At 34.2% G+C, this 18,693-nt stretch overlaps 1 pseudogene; it reads right to left on the minus strand.

The window, feature by feature from the left end:
• Positions 1-18,248: 18,248 nt before the first annotated feature.
• Positions 18,249-18,369, minus strand: LOC122216738 (annotated as a pseudogene).
• Between the last annotated feature and the right edge of the window lie 324 nt (positions 18,370-18,693).

Below are 18,693 nucleotides of genomic sequence, written 5' to 3' on the forward strand. Positions count from 1 at the left end.
AGCAAGTTCTCTGGCAGGAACTGGTTCCCTTTGGGATTTTGGCTGGGGGATGGGCGGGGGAGATGGCGCTGGCGCCTTTGTTCCCCGCCAAGCTGAGCTCTGCCGTCCGGGGGCTCAGCAGCTCTCCCTCCCTTTGTCCTCCAGCCTTCCCGCTTTCCGAGCAGAGCTGTTAACTTATGACCTCCCAGACGCTAAGTCGCGCTTGCTGTCGGAACACAGTCCGTCCGGCCCCTCCGCTTTTGCCAGCCAGACTCGGGGGCTCTGCTTGGCCGGCGAGCCGCCCCTCCGCCCAGGCTCCCTCCCGCCAGTCCGTGGAGCGCGCACCGCCTCGCCGCCCTTCCTACCCTCTTCCGTGGGCCTCTAGTCTGCGCTTGACTCCGGAGACTCCCTTCTGCTAATCCTCTGGCGGTTTTCTGGGTTCTTTAGGCAGGTGTAGGTGGAATCTAAGTGATCGGCAGAACGTGCTGTGAGCCCCGCGTCCTCCTACGCCGCCATCTTCCCTGGATCAGCTTTACTTCCATAAAGAGAGTTCACCAGCAATTTTCTGGACTTCTCCCAGGTAATGGCAATGGCAACCCTGCACCCGACGCAGCAGTGAGATACCAGGGAGAGAGCGAGAGTATGATTAGAAATTCCCTTTTCTCTCACATTCATGGAGTTAAAATAACCCTAGGACTCTATTGTACTAGTGATTGATAGATTTTATCTCATTAAATGAGTCGTTATTATAAAGTATTTCAAAAAATTAACAAGCTGAGTGCTTATTTTAGTTCTAATGTCTTTCACAGAGAAATTTTTTTCAAACAGAATGGGATAAAATAACACTAACAATGTCTAATAGGTGCTAAAAATTCTCTAAAAGGTCATCATAGAGCCTTTTTTCTCTGGTTTCGTTAAGATAGTCTTCTCTATGTTTTTATCTTACCCCAGAACAGAAAGAACTCTTGTCACTGCTTTGATTCTATGAGACAGTGGTTGAAGGAAGCATTGGAAGACTGGTGTTTGCTTTTAATACCACTAAAATTTACACACTACAAGGTAGATAGGAGTTGCAGACTATACCATGGTTTCAATCTTGGGCAAGATTATAAAACAGACAATCAAAGGGATGGTTTGTGGGTCACCTATAGAATTGGCAATCACTGAGGGAGATGCAAAATGGAAAATTTAGTAAAGAATCAAACATAGTAAAAATTACATTTTTGAAGATCCAGATCTAGAAAGGTATTTATCATATTCCAGGATATGAAAAAAAAAAAAAAAGTGGATGTAGCCTAGAAAATAAGTGAGCTGGTGATATGAGATGAGATGAGGATTGACTTGCAGGCCAAAGTAAAGATTCTGTGTGTTATCTTAAGTACATGGAGATGCCACGAAAATTTTTCAGAAATAAAATGCTAAGAGTAGCTCTGCCTTTTTCCAAAACCCTGCTTACCATAGTAAGATGAAACTATTAGCATGGATGCATATGTAAAGAAATGCATTATAGTATTTCAGCTCAATACCACAAATAGTGATGGCAATGTTGGAGTCAGTGGTCAGATGGAAAAGAGACTCAGATGGTAGAATGACAAGCCTTAATAAGTAAATGCACTGGGAAAAGGTGCCAGTCACTTTCTCAGCTTCATCAGCTGTCTTTATCTCCACTGAACTCTTGCTGTCATTCTTGCTGATTTTAACATATACGTGGGAAATTCATCCAAAACCTGAGATGCTAAATAGCTTAATCTCATTTCCAATGAACTTCTCTTGATTTCTGCAAATGATTCTCAGTTATACCCTACCTAGACTTTGGTATTCACATTAAACTAATCAAAATGCAAAGTTACTTAGTTCCAGAGACCACTGTATGCAGGCCATCTCTCATAGTTATCCTCTCCATGAAGACTTCTAGTTATTGACATACATAGTTATCCTTTATACATTAACTTCTTATATTTCTCATACCTGGTCCATCTGGCTCACCATTTCAGTAATTCTCTAATCAATATTTTATTTATTTAAGTTTTATTTTTTATTTATTTTGTATGTGAGAGAGAGAGAGATGTGAAAGGGGCAGAGAAAGAAGGAAAGAGTGCCCACTGTGGGACTCGAACTCATGAACTGTGAGATCTTGACCTGAGCTGAAACCAAGAGTTGGACGCTTAACTCACTGAGCTATCCAGGTGCCCAAATCAGTATTTTAAAAAACGTTCTTGCCACTCTGTTAATTCCTTGCCCTCTTGTAGCATTCTAGTTGCACCCAGTTATTACTTATTCATACTTTTTTGGGGCTTTGATGTTGGCCTAGGTCTTTACGAGTTTATTGCTACTTCAGAATTAATGCCCTATTTTAAGTAGACATTAACATTGTCCAGAAAGCACTCCATATTTTTGTTTGTTTGTTTGTTTGTTTGTTTTAGTCAGTTTTTCATTATCTCCAACATTTATTTCAGAATGTATCTGTTTCTCAGGTCTCTCCTACTCCATATGTCCTCCAAACGTATTAGCAGCAAACTCCACAGAGGAGATAGAAGGTGTGAAATTGCAACTGGTGACTTCTAGTTTCCAATCAAGCATGTAGGGAGCTTGGAAGTTGTCACTGTCCAACAACAAGTACAAAAGTGAACAAACTGAAAAATCACCAACTCCTCTTCGATCCATTAAGAGAAGTAAGGTCTCAGGGCACACTGCTGTCACCAAAGTTAAAGACATACACAGGCCAGGTACAGAGAGTCACAACATATCGGACAGAAACCCATGAGTTGAAGCTTCTGCAGGAACCAGTTCTGGGATAGGAAAACATAAGCTATAACTGACAAATTGCCAGGTGCTTATTGTAGACAAGTCTGATAGCTAAAACTTCAGGAGTGGGTGAGTCATATGAGGGCCCTCAGATATTTGTGAACTTTACCTCCAGTAGCTTTATCAGATTCTCACAGTGAGTATCAGAAAATTTCTCTAGTGCTTCTGTTCTTCATCACAAGGCTTGCCCTTAAGAGAAATTATTTTACCAGATCTTAACCCATTGGGGTGTCCTCAGAGCCCTACCAATCTGGAAAAGGAAAAAAATACCAACTCCAGCCCCAGTTCTAGACATCTTGTCCCACTTTAAAAGAGAATGAAATTGAGAAGGAGTTTTGAATGAAAGTTCAGAAGAAAATAAACCTGAAACCTAATTATAGGACTGGAGAATACATCCCCTTTACTTAGATCTAACCAACTTACCACCACAGTACTGAAGACATATACCAGAGTTCCTTTTGACCCAGTATTTCATGTTTGGTTTTCAACAACAAGAAAAACAAATTGTAAGGCATACTAAAAACACACAGTTTGACAAGACAGATCAAGCATCAGAACCAAATTCAGAAAAGGCAGAAATGTAACTTTTAGACCAGGAGTTTAAAACAGCTACAGTTCACATGCTAAGTTCTGTAATGGATAAAATAGATAATGTGTGAGAACGAATGGGCAATGTAAACAGAAAGATAGAAGTCCTAAGAAAGAATCAAAAAGAAATGCTGGATTTCAAAATCACTGTAACCTAAATGAAGAATGACTTAGAAAAACTCATCACAGCTGAGGAAAGGCTCTCTAAGCCTAAGGATATATAGAAAGAGAAACTTCCAAGATGGAAAAGCAAAGGAATAAAAGACATGCTAAGAAAATAAAGAATAGAAGAGGATATCCAAGAACTATGGCAACTATAAAAGTTGTAACATGTTAATTGGACTGCCAAGAGTAGAGAGAGAGAAAAAGGAATAGAAGTAGGTGAAATGATAATCTCTGAGAATTTCCCCAAATTAGAAGTTCTCCAAACCACAGATATAAGAATCTCATAGAATAGAAACCAGGTTAAATGCTCCCACCTGGCCATACCATTTTCAAGCTATGTAAAATCAAAAATTAAAAAAAAAAAATCTTGGAAGAAGCTAGAGGAAAAAAAAAAAAAAAAACACCTTACCTATAAAAGAGCAAAGATAAGAATTACATCTGACTTCTCAGAAACCATATAACCAAGAAGAGAGTGGAATGATACATTTATAGTATTGAGAGAAAAACAAAACCAAACAAGTAAACAAAAAACCTAGAATTCTGTACTCTGTGAAATTGTCCTTCAAAATTAAAGGAGAAATAAAGACTTTTTTCACAAAAATTGAGGGAATTTTTTGCTAGAAGACATGCTCTCCAAGAAGTGTTAAAAATTCCTCAAAGAGAAGGAAAATAATATATGTCAGATACTCAAGCCTACACTAAAAAGGAGAGGAGCATTAGAAAATGAACAAGTGAAGGTAAAATAAGAACGTTTATTTTTCTTATTCTTAATTGATCTAAGGTAAAACTTGTTCATAACAATAACAGTATATTTATCATACTTAATGCATGCTTAAATATCCTTGTATGTGTACTTGTGTATGCTCATGAATAATTGAAATGAATGACATCAATGATACAAGGGACAGGAGGAAGGAATTATAATTCTTTTGTTATTATCAATTACTTGCACAACCACTGAAGCAGTGTTATTTGAAAGTGTACTTGGATTGGTTGTAAATGTACATTTCAAACTTTAGGGAAAACACTCAAAAAAGTTTTTTTTTAAGGTAGTATAATTGCTAAACTAAGAAAGAGAAAAATAAATCATATACAAGTATCAAATAAAACCAGAAAAGATTGGAAAGAAAAAAAAATAGGAACAGAAAAAGGGGGCTAGAAATAGAAATCAGTAACAAATATGGTATATAGTAGTTCAAGTATATCAATAATCACTTTAAATGACAATGGTCTGAATGCACTTACTGAAACATTGCTAGAATGGATAAAATCATATGTATTTATTATCTACAAGAAACAGAATTTAAATATGAAAATATATAATCTCAAAGTAAATGCATGGATAAAGATATACATGCTAATACAAATTTTAAAAAAAAGTACCTATACTAACTCCGAATAAAACCGAATTCATAATTCTTAGCGTGCATGTGCTTAACAATACAACATCAAAGGACATGAGGCAAAAGCTAATAAAACTGCAAAGAGAAATAGATAAATCCACTCTGTATGATAGAGCCTTCGACACCTCTGTATTAGTGATCTAGCAGGCAGAAAATCAGTGAAGACACAATTGAACTCAACACCATTAGTCAATTGGATAAAATTGCCATCCACGGACTACTTCATCCGACAGTAGCAGAATATACATTCTTCTCGAGTTCACACAGAACATTCACCAGTATAGACCTTACTCTGGGGCTTCAAAAACATATCAATAACACAATTCAAAGAGATATGTGCACTCCATATTTATTGCAACATTCTTTACAATAGCCAAGATATCGAAGCAACCGAAGTGCACATCAATAGATGAATGGATGAAGAAAATGTGATGTGTATGCACCATGGAATATTACTCATCCATTAAAAAGAATGAAATGTTGCTATTTGTAGCAACATATTTAGACCTGGACAGTATTATGCTAAGTGAAATAAGTCAGACAGAGAAAGACAAATACCATATCATCTCACTTATATGTGGAATAAAAAAAATGAATAAACAAAACAGTAATAGACCCATAGATACTGGAAACAAACTGTTGTTGGGGAAGGGTTGGGGGCAGGCAAAATAGGTAAAGGAGGTTAAGAAGTACACACTTACAGTCCTAAAATAAGTAAGCCATCAGGATGTTATGTATAGCATAGGGAATGTATATAGTCAGTAATACTGTAATGACTTTGCAACTTAGATGGTAACTAGACTTATTGTGGGAAGCATTTCAGAATGTATAAAAATATTGAATCACTATGATCTACACCTGAAACTAATAGGATATTTTATGCCAGATTAAACAAAACTTAATATGGGACGCTTGAGTGGCCCAGTCAGTTAAGATCTGACTCTTGATTTCAGGTCAGGTCATGATCCCACAGTCATGGGATCGAGCCCCGTATGCGCTGACAGTGCAGAGCCTGCTTGGGATTCTCTCTCCCTCTTTCTCTGTCCCTCCCCTGTTCGTGCACACACACACTCTCTCTCAAAATAAATAAATAAAAATTTAAAAAAAAATTTAAACTCAATGAATTTAAAAGAAAAGAAATCATACAATACCTACTCTGTAACCACAATGAATTTAATTTTATATCAATACCAGGATGATAGCTTGAAAATCAAAAAATAAATTAATATTAAATAACATGCTTCAAAATAACACATGGTTAAAGAAAAATGTCTCAAGAGAAATTAAAATATTTTGAACTAAATGTAAATGAAAATACAATTTATCAAAGTTAGTGGACTGCAGAGAAAGCAGTGCTAGGAGAGAAATTAATAACATTGACCATATATGTTAGAAAATAAGAAAAAAATATGTAAGTTTTCACCTGAGGAAACAAGAAAAAGAAGAGTAAATTAAATGCACAACAAGAAGAAAAGAAATAATAAATATTAAAGCCAAAGTGAATTAAATTGAGAATGAGAAATCAGTAGAGAAATCGATGAAACCAAGTTTATGCTTTGAAAAGATCAACAAAATAAATGTCTCTAGCCATGCTAAGAAAATAAGTGAGAAAACAAATTATTAATGTAAGGAATGAAGAGGTAATGTCATTAATGATTCCTTGGATGTTAAAAGGAAAATAAGTGAATAATATGAAAAATTCTATGCCCACAAATTTGGTAACTTAGATTATAGTGATCAATTCCTTTAAAGACACAATCTGTACAAAGTCACAAAGGAAGAGACAATTTGAATAAGTGTTTAACTATTAAAGAAATTTATTAGTAATAATTAATATGTACTTATATTAGTATATTATATAAATTAGTGTATTATATAAATATACTATTCAATAATTACTAATTTATTCTTTCATAATTACTAATGCTGGGAAGATGACATTACCCTAATTACAAACCAGACAAAAACATTGTAAGGAAAGAAAACTACTGACCAATATCTCACATGAAGATAAGTGAAAAAAACTTATCATAAAATACTAGAAAATTAAATCCAATAATTTATAAAAATATATACCATGACAAAGTCTGATTTATTCTGTGTATGTAAGATGATTTCAGCATCTTAATAGAAAATCATTTAATTAATAGAAAAGTTAATTAACTAATAGTTAATATTAATTAATAGTTTCTATTAATTAATTAATAGAAAATCAATTAATGTATTTCTTTACATAAATAAGCTGAAGAAGAGCAATCAAGTATTTCAATAGATGCATTTAAAAAATTTGATAAAACTCAACACACATTCATGATAAAAAAAATCTCAACAAATTAAAAATAGAGTGGAGCTTCTTCAACTTGAAGAAGACATTTACAAAAAATCTACAGATGATACCATATTCAATGGTGAGAAATTCAAACTTTTCTCACTAAGATCAGAAACAAGGAAACATATCCCTTCTCACTGCTTGTTTTCAACATCAAAAAGTATCCCTTCTCACACTTGTTTTCAACATCATATTGGAAGTCCAGTCTAATGCAATAAGGCAAAACAAAATAAGGGCTACAGATTGGGAAAAAAGAAATATAACTGTGTTCTCAGATGACATAATTGTCTATGTAAGAAATGTTAATTCCATTGGAAATTAACCCTTTCTTACCTTCTTTATGTCTTGCAAGGTAGCAGTTAGAAGCAACATTTTACTAGAGTATCAGATTTGCAATGAATATTAGGAGAGAATAAAGTGTTTCTTCTGGCCTTTGGAAATAGTAGGCCAAACTTCCTTATTTCATACTTGATGAAACTGATGCCTAGAGAGGAAAGTGACAAATAATGACATTAGCAATGCAGTGTCACTAAGTGTGCACCAGGACCAAAAGGTTGTTATTGTCCAGTATTAACCTGGTCTATCAAACTCATGTTGGGAACAACTGAAGATGACAAAACAAAACAAAACAAAACAAAAACATAAACAAACAAACAAAAAAAACTTCTTCCAGTTAAAATATTTGCTATTTATAGTAGCCTTCTGGACGCAGTCTTTCTTACTTGTCCCACTAGTGATTCTTGAGAAAAGAATCACATTTGCAAACTCTTGCTACATCTCTGACCTCTTATTAAAGCTGCAACAGTTAAATCCATCTACTTAGGAGGCTAGCTCTAAGGGACCATGTAAAGAGAAATGAGGGAAGTAATTTGTCATGCAACACATCTAGTCACCATGGAATATTGACACACTCATTATCACTCCACGCAAGTGCCCAAATGGGCACTTTTGTCATAGAGCCCAAAGGGGTAAGTGCATTTTGCTATGGAATTTTAACATCTTAGATCTTTAATTTCACTTTAAAAATCTACAGATATTAATCTATTTACCAATTTCCTGAAGGCTCGGTCTGCTGTGAGGTAGTACTTTCTCTGGGATGACAGCATATTTGCGAGGGAAAAAAAATACATTTGGTAACCAAAACACGTGGGTCACAGTCTACTTGTAAGAGTAGATAAACAAAAGGGCTTACAGACTTAATGATCTTGTTCATTCTCTCCCCTCCATTTACTCTGATTACTTTATGCTTATTTTAATCTAATCAAACAGTACATGGTTGTATATACTATTTTGTTTTTTTAGACAAGGAGACATAACATAAACACATATTCATCGACAGAGATATTGGTTAAGAGATTTATTTGTTGTCCTCATCCAATAACTGGTATGGTAGACAACGATAAAATACAGAAAAATTTTTAATTATTTAGAGTGTGGTAAGATTAGCTGTTTTTCTATTTACCAGAATAAAGTGGACATTGGCTTTCTTTGGTATCTAAGTTCTTTGATGGGGTAGATAGTGGAGTGTACACAACAGAAGAACCAGAAACATGAAGTTTTAATAGCCTCACAGCCATTGAGTACTATCCCCTGCCTCTGAAATAACACAGCTTTCAATGCCATTTATGAAGGTTTCTAAGTATGGAAGGGTGGAATCCAATCACAGAATAAACTCAGTTATTGATGAGCATGCTGATGGGTTGAGAAGAGAGGCCCAGACTCACAGTAAATCCTGTGGAGTTCGTTGTGGAACTACAGTAAAGGCGGACATTCCTGCTTCCAAAGGTAATGATTTGTCTCTTTACCGATGATACCAGATATTGCTCACTCCTTAATGTGCAACCAGTGTAAACTAATCTGAGTCAATATAATTTTGTTTGTTTATTTATTTAGTCATAAAAGGACAGCACAATAATCTATATTCTGCTATCAGTGGTGAGCTGACAAAAATGAAATAGTCCCAGTGTTTGGTGAAAGTTGGTAAAAAGTTGAAATATGAGGATATATTACTGGGCAGATGGGTTTCTATGGCAGAATATTGCTTGAATGTGTATAGGTCACACAGCAAGCTTGGAAATGTGTCTGTGACTGATAGATTATGAAAAGAGGAAGGGAAAGACTGAAGATATTGCAGAAATCTTGTTTCCTCTCCTCACCTTCTCCACTTCATCCCTAGAGTAATCAGTCCCTCAGTAGAGAAGGGGGTGAAGAAATGTGTTTGAGAGCTTCATGTATTATTATATTTGTATGTATTATAATGTCTTACTTATAATGAATACAGTAGGGAAGATCATTGTTATTGACAACTACTAGTTTGAAATCTATCAAGAGTAGTAAAGAAAATATAAAGAGATAGCTGAAACAGGTAGAGGACTGTGTGAATGGTGGAAATAAATAGCATCTATTTCACTGGTAGAATAAGGCGTCCCTCTACCCCGACAAGTGCACGCTAGACATATCAGTACTGCTCTTCTGCTTACAGATACTGGTTTTGAAAAATGTACACCTCATGTTTTGATCTATTTTAGACTAGATTTTTAAATAAAAAATTGTGTTTCAAATATAATGTGGTATTTAAGCAGCTAAGTTGTTAATCAGTGGTAAAAGACACAGGCCTTGGGGAAACGCTGTAAATGGTGCCATGGACCAAACGCTTGTGTCTCTCTCTCCCTTTGCCTAATTAATATGTTGAAACCTTAGCTCAGTGTGATGGTATTTGGTGGTGGGGCTTTTCTGCGTAGATTACATCTTGAAGGTGGGGTCCTCATGATTGGATTAATGCCCTTAAAAGAAGAGGAAGGGGCAGGAGAGCTCATTCTCTCCAGGAGTACAGGAGGAAAAGCCATGTGAGCACACAGATGGAAGGTGGCTGTCTACCAGCCGGGGAGCTGGCTCTCACTAGTCACTGAATTGGCCAGAACCTTAATGGTGTACTTCCCAGCCTCCAGAACTGTAACACATAAATGGTTGTTTTCTGAGTAACTCAGGCTGAGGTATTTTGTTATAGCTGTCTAAACTGACTAAACAATTGGACTTTGGAAAACAAAAATAAATTAGCATGCAATTTTTGATTTGTTTCATTACTTCTCCATTTTTCTACAGCTTAACATCCTATTCATCTCAATATTTAACATGGACTAATATACAACGTTTTGTGTTAGTGATATTGTAGGGGGAAATGATATGGCAGCATTAAACTTTGAAGAATGTATGGAATTGAAATTAAAGCATAATAATAGAAACATAATTAAAATAATATGCATTGAAACAAAAATTGGGTTGTGAACATTTACAAATAAGAATTGCAATATTAATTGTACATATATCTACAATCATTAACTACATTATAAAATATAAAGAGATAATTAGCAATAATAAGAACCTTCATTCTAAATGGTCTCTTGGTAATTTTGTAAAGATCTAAAAAAATCACCAAAATACAAACAGTTGTAATTTCTAGGTGGAAGATACAGAGTAAATTTTAGTTTTCTATTTATATTCTTCCATGTTAAAAAATCTAAAATGTGTATATATTTAATCTCATATTTAATAATTAGAGATGAATAAATCACTTAATCAGGTTTTTAGTCTGGTCACATATCTGATTTTCTGCTTTCAGGATCACCTCTCATCCCGTACATCAAAGTAATTTATGTTTGAATAGTTCTTAGATATCTGCAATTTGTCTTGTTGCTTCCTTGAGGGTAGAGACTATGACTATGCTTTATTCTTGCTAATATTCTCTGTCATCAGCATTCACTAGTTGATAAATACAGGAATGAATAATTACATATATTGATGCTTTAATTCCCCTAATCCAAAAGCCTGCATTTACTTCACATTGCCCATAGGCTATAAAGTCCATACTTTGCAAAGTCTCTAGATTTTCTTGCTAGATAACCACTCCATGTTAAATTTAAATTTTATTCACGTGATGGTGATTAGTTTGTGCCCTGGTACATGTGTATTTTTATACTGTTGGGAACATTCTACAGGAGAGTGATGCTAGCCTATCTCAAAAGGCCCTATGGAATATTTTCAGAATACAATTTCATACATACAAAATCCCATCCCAATACAAAGACAGTCCCAAAAAAGAAATTTCTTTCCAGGTGAGGAAAACTAATATGTACACATTAAGCTGTTCCTAGTTGGTAAGACTTAGGAGAAATTTTTAGCTAAAGCATGTATCTGAAGATGCAGAGAAGTTAAAAACTAGGAACAATGCAGGGATTTATATGTGGTCCTGCTGTCTTTCACCTTCAGCAAAGCTAGCTTTGTTTTCCTTCCAAATGTAGTAAAGGTACTGAGCAACACATTTTATCAGGCAGCGTCCAACCTCCTGGTGGAAACTCACCATTCACATGCAAGCTTGTCTGAGACAGATGTCTTTAGCCATAGCATAAAATTAGGCTGCTCAAATTTAACATTTGACTGTTCCCATAGTTTGCCCAAAAATGTGTTTTAAAGTTGATTTCTGACTTTATAAGAATAATAAAACCCTTAACTGAATACATTTTTCTTTTCTCTACTTCTTCAAATTTCAGTCTGTAGTGTAGGGAAATGGCAGGACTTAATTGCTTAATATGGAAATAATAAAAGTGTACAAGTTGGTATGGGCCAGGAAGAATAGTTAAGACTACCTATGATGCGCATTTCCTCCTTTTGTGTTTTTCTCAACCTCTTTATCATTTTCCTGAAAACCATCCAGTGTCCTCAGATGTCTTGCCTAACTAGACCAACTTACTCATTGTTTTATCCTCCATGAAAAAATGCCCATTTCTAAAATTAGCACTCCTTCCAAAAATATAATTTTTTATTAGTTTAGGTTTTAACCAATTTTTGAGAACAATATTTAATTAATACTAAACTGCTAACATCTCAAATATTAATTTTAACCTGTTTTCTAAGAGAGAAAAGTTATGTTATATACAAAGGTCTATTAAAATATTAGGTATTTTCACATAGCAATATACATTCTAGAAATCTGTTAAATGAAATGATATTTATACATTTGTTTATTAATTCATGCAAATATATATGGATATGTATTTTAGGACCGTTTACAATATTTAAATAAAACACATCATTGTCCAGGAATAACTAAATAGGTTTCAACACAATAATATTATGTGCAATTATGTAAAATTATGCAGAATTATGCAGCAGTTAACAATTATGCTTATTAATAGTTTGTGCATTCATTAAAAATTCACATTTCATCTTCAGAATGCTAAAATGTATTAATAAAGTTATTATAATTATAAAACTTCATATATGTGATTATATGAAATCTAGAAAATTTATAATTCCCTAGATAGTAATAATTAATATATTCTGTGAGGATGGGTTATTTTCCATACTGATACTAAGCTCATTTAACAATTTCTTTTTCAGAAAAATGTATATTTTCATTACATGCTATGATAAAACTTTATTTTCCAAAAAAGCCGCGTGTATTATAATAGAAAGTGAGTACAATGTATGAAATAATACATACATGTATTATCCATAAGATTTTAGCAACTATGGTTTTGTGTATTCTATAAAAAGATGCATATGAAAGTAATTATAAGGAAAAAAGAACAATGCTCTTTTGTAACCTGCTTTATTAATGTGATAGTTTTGTAAAATTCCCTGCATGTCATTAACAATTATTTCCCAGAGACTTAGGTAATTTATATATTAAAGTCTGAACCATACTAGGCTAGTAGATTTCCAATATACATTAAAAAACAAACAAACAGGAGCGCCTGGGTGGCTCAGTCGGTTAAGTGGCCGACTTCGGCTCAGGTCATGATCTCGCGGTCCGTGAGTTCGAGCCCCGCATCGGGCTCTGTGCTGATAGCTCAGAGCCTGGAGCCTGTTTCAGATTCTGTGTCTCCCTCTCTCTGACCCTCCCCCGTTCATGCTCTGTCTCTCTCTGTCTCAAAAATAAATAAACGTTAAAAAAAAATAAAGAAAAATAAAAAACAAACAAAAAAGTTTTCTCTAGGAATAAATTCTCAAAGAGGGGTGGATGAGCCAAAGGGCATGCTAACTTAGGGCTCTTGCTTTACTTTGTACTCCTTTCACTAGAAATATTAAGTAATAATTGGTTTAACTAGCCACAGCTGAAAGTTCCCACTCATCTAGCCAAGTACCAATACTGGATGATACCATAAAAACAGCCACAGAAACAAAAGGAGAAACAATTACGGTATTTTTTTTTTCTAGTTTGACAAAAAGCTAGTTACTGCTTCAAGTTCTATTTCTTTTATTAGATGTAAATATGGATATATTTCACTTGTGTATTACCCCTCTCTCTTTTTTTTATTTGGTGAACTTCCTTCTCATATCTCTTACTAATTTTATGTTAGAGTTTACATTTTTTCATACCAAAATTTATGGGACACTTGGGTGGTGCATTTGGTTGAGTGTCTGACTCGGTTTCAGTCCAGGCCATGATCCCAAGGTTGTGATATCAAGTCCAGCAATGGACTCTGCACTGGGCATGGAGCCTACTTAAGATTCTGTCCCTCTGTCCCTCTCCCCAGCTCATGCTCTCTCTCTTAAAATAATAATAATAATAATAATAATAATAATAATAATAATAAATCAGACAATTTCATACTAATTTTGAATATTTTTGGTGGATAATAATGTAGTTTGAGATAAAATTTGTGTAAAAAATTTTTTATTAAAAGATAGCCATGCTCATTTGTTTATGTATTGTCTAGGGCTACTCTCATTCTATAACCTGTAGAATAGAGTATTTGTGACAGACCTGTATAACCTGGAGGTGGAAAATGTTCAGCACCTGTCAGAGAGAAGTTAAAAATAAGGGGGGAAACGTATGTACACACACACATTATAAAATTATGTTTAATCTTCATCTTAAAATGTTTCATTCAACTTATTCTTTGATATCATATTCTTGTACCTAAAGTATTTTTTTAAATTTCTTTAGATCTGATCTGCTGAAAATAAATTATCTATCTAACTTTGTCTACAAAGTTTTTTTTTTCATGTTGTATTTTTAATCAAGACTTTACGTTTTTAGAGCAATTTTAGGTTGAGAAGTAAGTACAGAGATTTCCCATATATCCTCTGATGCCATCCACATATAGACTCCCTACAGTATCAATCATCCCTACATAATAGTACATTTGTTACAATTAATAAACCTGCACTGAAACATTGTAATCACCCAGTATCTATGTTTCACTGTTGGTTCTGTACATTATGTAGGTTTGGACAAATATATAATGACATGTATCCATCACTATGGTATCATATACAGTATTTTACAGCCCTCAATATCCTCTGTGTTCTGCCTTTCCATACCTCCCTCCTCTGCAAACCTCATCTTTTAAATGTTTCCATAGCTGTGCCTTTTCTAAAGTGTCATAAATTTGGAATCATATAGTATGTAACCTTTTCCAGATTAGCTCCTTTCACTTAGTGATATGCTTTTAAGTTCCCTCCATATCCTTTCATTAGTTTGGCAGCTCATTTCTTTTTAGTGCCAAATAATATTCCATTGTTTGGATGTACCACAGTTTATCCATTCCCCTACTGAAGGACATCTTGGTTGCTTCCAAGTTTCAACAATTATAAGTAAAACTACTATGAATGTTTGTGTGCAAGTTTTTGTGCTGACATAAATTCTCAAGTGTTTTGGATAAATACCTAAGAGTGCTTATCCTATGTACTAGGGTTGGATCGTATGGTTCCTTAGGTACCACTGCTGGATTTTGTAGTGATAGTGTGTTTAGTTGTGTAAGAAACTGCCAAATTATCTTTCACAGTGGTTGTACCACTTTGCGTTCCCACCAGCAGTAAATGAAACTTTCCTTTGCTTAAGATCTTCACCAGCTTTTGATGTTAGTGTTCTGAAATTTGGCCATTCGAATAAGTGTGTAGTGTTATCTTGCTATTGTTTTAATTTACATTTCCATGATAAAATAGGTTGTGGAATATCTTTTCATATGCTGTTTTGCCATGTGTATACTTGGCTTGGTGTCTGAATCTTTCATCTTTTTTTGTTGTCGTTACTGTTTAGTTTTACGTGTTCTTTGTATATATTGGACAACAATCTTTCATGGAATTTGGCAAATATTTTCTCTCAATCTGAGGCTTGTCTTCTCATTGTCTTCACATTGTCTTTCATAGAACTTGTGTTTTCAATTTTAATTAAGCCTAGATAATTGTTCTTTTTTTTTCATGGATCATGCCTTTGGTGTGTTATCTAAACAGTCACCACCATACCCAAGGTCATCTAAGTTTTCTCCTGTGTTATAGTCAAGGAATTTATACTTTTGTGTTTCATACTTAGGTCTATGATCCATTTGGAGTCATTTTTTGTGAAGAATGTAAGATCTGGTTCTAGATTCTTTGGGGGATTTTTTTTTTTTTTTTTTTTTTTTTGCATGTAGATGTACAGTTGTTCCAGTACCATCAGTTTGGAAGACTGTCTTTGCTCCATTATATTACTTTTGCTCCTTTCTCAGAGATCAGTTGACTATATTTCTGGGGTATATTTCTGGACTCCCTACTATATTCCATTGATCTCTTCATCCATTCTTTCACCAATACCACACACTGTCTTGATTACTATAGCATTATAATATGTCCTGAAGTAGAGTAGTGTCAGTTCTCCAATGTTGTTCTTTTCCTTCAATATTGGGCTGGCCATTCAGGCTCTTTTGCCTCTTTATATAAAGTTTATCAGTTTGTTGATATCCACTATATAACTTGGTGGGATTTTGATGGGAATTGCATTGAATCTATGTATCAAGTTGAGAAGAAATGACATTGTGGCAATACTGAGCCATCCTATTCATAAACATGAAATATCCATCCATTTATTTAGTCCTTTGATTTTATTCATCACAGTCTTGTCGTTTTCTCAGATCGTGTACATATTTTGCCAGATTTATACCTACGTATTTCATATTTTTGGCTGCTGATGGGAAAAGTTCTGTGTCTTTAATTTTAAAGTTACACTTTATAAAAATTCCTGGTACATAGAAAATCCATTGACTTATATATTAACCTTGTATTAGAAATATTTTATGATTTGTTATGAGATTTCTACTTTGATTGATGTGTTACTTAGAGGTGTGTTGTTTTTAAAAGAAAGAAAGAAAGAAAGAAAGAAAGAAAGAAAGAAAGAAAGAAAGAAAGAAAGAAAGAAAGAAAGAAAAGGAAAGAAAGAAAGAAAGAAAGAAAGAAAGAAAGAAAGAAAGAAAGAAAAAGGAAGGAAAGAGAAAGGAAGGAAGGAAGGAAGGAAGGAAGGAAGAAAAAGAAGTGTGTTGTTGAATCTCAATGTATTTTGGGATTTTCCAGCTATCTTTCTGTTACTGATTTCCAATTTAATTCCTTTGTGGTCTGAGAGTAAGCATTGCATTGTTTCTTGTATTTTAAATGTGTTAAGGTGTTTTATGGCCCAGAATGTGGTCTGTATTGGTGAATGTTCCATTCTTCAAAAGAATGTATATTTTGCTGTTGTTGGATGAAGTACTTTATACATGTCAATTATATCCAGGTAATAGCTGGTATTGTTGAGTTCAACTGTGTTCTTACGGATTTTCTGCCTGCCAGATCTGTCCATCTGTGACAGAGGTGTGTTGAAGTCTCTAACTTAGATATGGATTCATCTATTTCTCTTTGAAGTTCCATTAGTTTTTGCCTCATGTGTTTGGTGGTCTACTGTTAGGTATATACACAGTTGGGATGGTTAGGTCTTCCTATATAATAAACATTTTATCACTGTTGTAATCCCCTGCCTTTATCCCTGATAATACTTTAGCTCTGAATTCTGTTCTATTTGAAATTGATATCGTTAATTTGTTTTTTAAAAAATAGTATTAGCATAGTACATCTTTATTCATGCATTTGTTTTTAATTCATGTGCCTTTTTATTTAAATTGGATTTCTTATAAACACTATATTGATAGGTCTTCTTTTTGATTGACTGTGAAAATCTTTGTCTTTTAATTGGTACATTTAGGCCATTGACATTCCAAGTGATTATTGCTATCCAATATACAATTGAATTGATATCTATTATATTCATTACTGTTTTCTATTTGTTGCCTTTGTTTTTATTCCTATTTTTGTCTTCCATTATTTTTTCTGCCTTTTGTGGTTTTAAGTACATATTTTATGATTCCATTTTCTCTCCTTTCTTAGCAAGTCACTTATATAGTTGACCCTTGAATAATATGGGGATTAGAAGCTCCACAAACCCACCCCTCCACTGCACAATTGAAAATTTACATAAAACTTTTATGCCCCGAAAACAACTACTAATAGTCTGCTGTTGACTGGAAGATACACAATAACATAAACAGTCCATTAACACATTTTATGTATATGTATTATACACTACAGTCTCACAATGTACAAGCTAGAGAAAGAAAATGTTATTAAGAAAATCATAAGGAAGAGAAAATATATTTATAGTACTAAAGTCTAAAATATCCATGTATAAATGGACCTGTGCAGTTCAAACCTGTGTTTTTCAAGGATCAACTGAATTTGGTATTTTTTTTTGTTTTGCTTTTATTTTTAACTCTTTTTTGGGAGGGACAGGAAGTAGGTTTTATTGGTGATTAAGGATTAGGCAGTGACTGAAACTGATGACTTTAGGAATGTAGGGCCTGCCATTTCTCTAGGGCCACAATTAGAATATATTTGACCCCACAGCCAACCACGATGAGCTTCTTTTCAGCCACCATGTCTTCAAATTCATTCATATTAAACTTAGTAAAGCCTCTCTTCTTGAAGATGTGGGTCTTCCAGCAGCCAGATAACTTGAACTTGACCCTGCATAGGACCTCTGTCCTTGTTTTGTGGTGTGGAACTGGTGGATCTGATGGTTTGCCCAATGGGGATCTTGGCCACTGTACTCTAGGGCCAAAGGCACCCCACATATCTGTCTGGGGCCTAGAATGGGATCAACTTGAGGTAAGACATAAATGTCCAACAGAAAGGTCCATCTCCATGTACTTAGGCCAAGCCATATGAGCAACAGACTGCATATACTACTAAGGAAGCTGCTGTTTGCAGTCATTGGACATCTAAAAAGAGCCTGGTTGGTTTAATTGGCTGTGGTTTGTTTTTGTTGTTGTTTTGTTTCTTTTGTTGTCGTTTTTAATTTTTTTTAGTGTTTGTCCTAGAGTTTTCAATATACATTTTATAGGCTAATCCAAGTCCACATTTAAATAATGCAGAGCTAATCATGGGCAGTGTGAGTACCTTACAATAACAAAATAATCCTAATTTCTCCTCCTGTCCCTTGTATCATTATTATCATTCATTTAACTTAGGCATAGATTATGTAATCAAATACATTTTTGGTATTATTATAATTAACACATTGATATCTGATCAATTAATGATCAGAAAAACAATTTTTTTATATAACTTTACATATCA

The sequence above is a fragment of the Panthera leo genome, chromosome A3 (assembly GCF_018350215.1).
Source record: "Panthera leo isolate Ple1 chromosome A3, P.leo_Ple1_pat1.1, whole genome shotgun sequence".
Lineage (NCBI taxonomy): Eukaryota > Metazoa > Chordata > Mammalia > Carnivora > Felidae > Panthera > Panthera leo.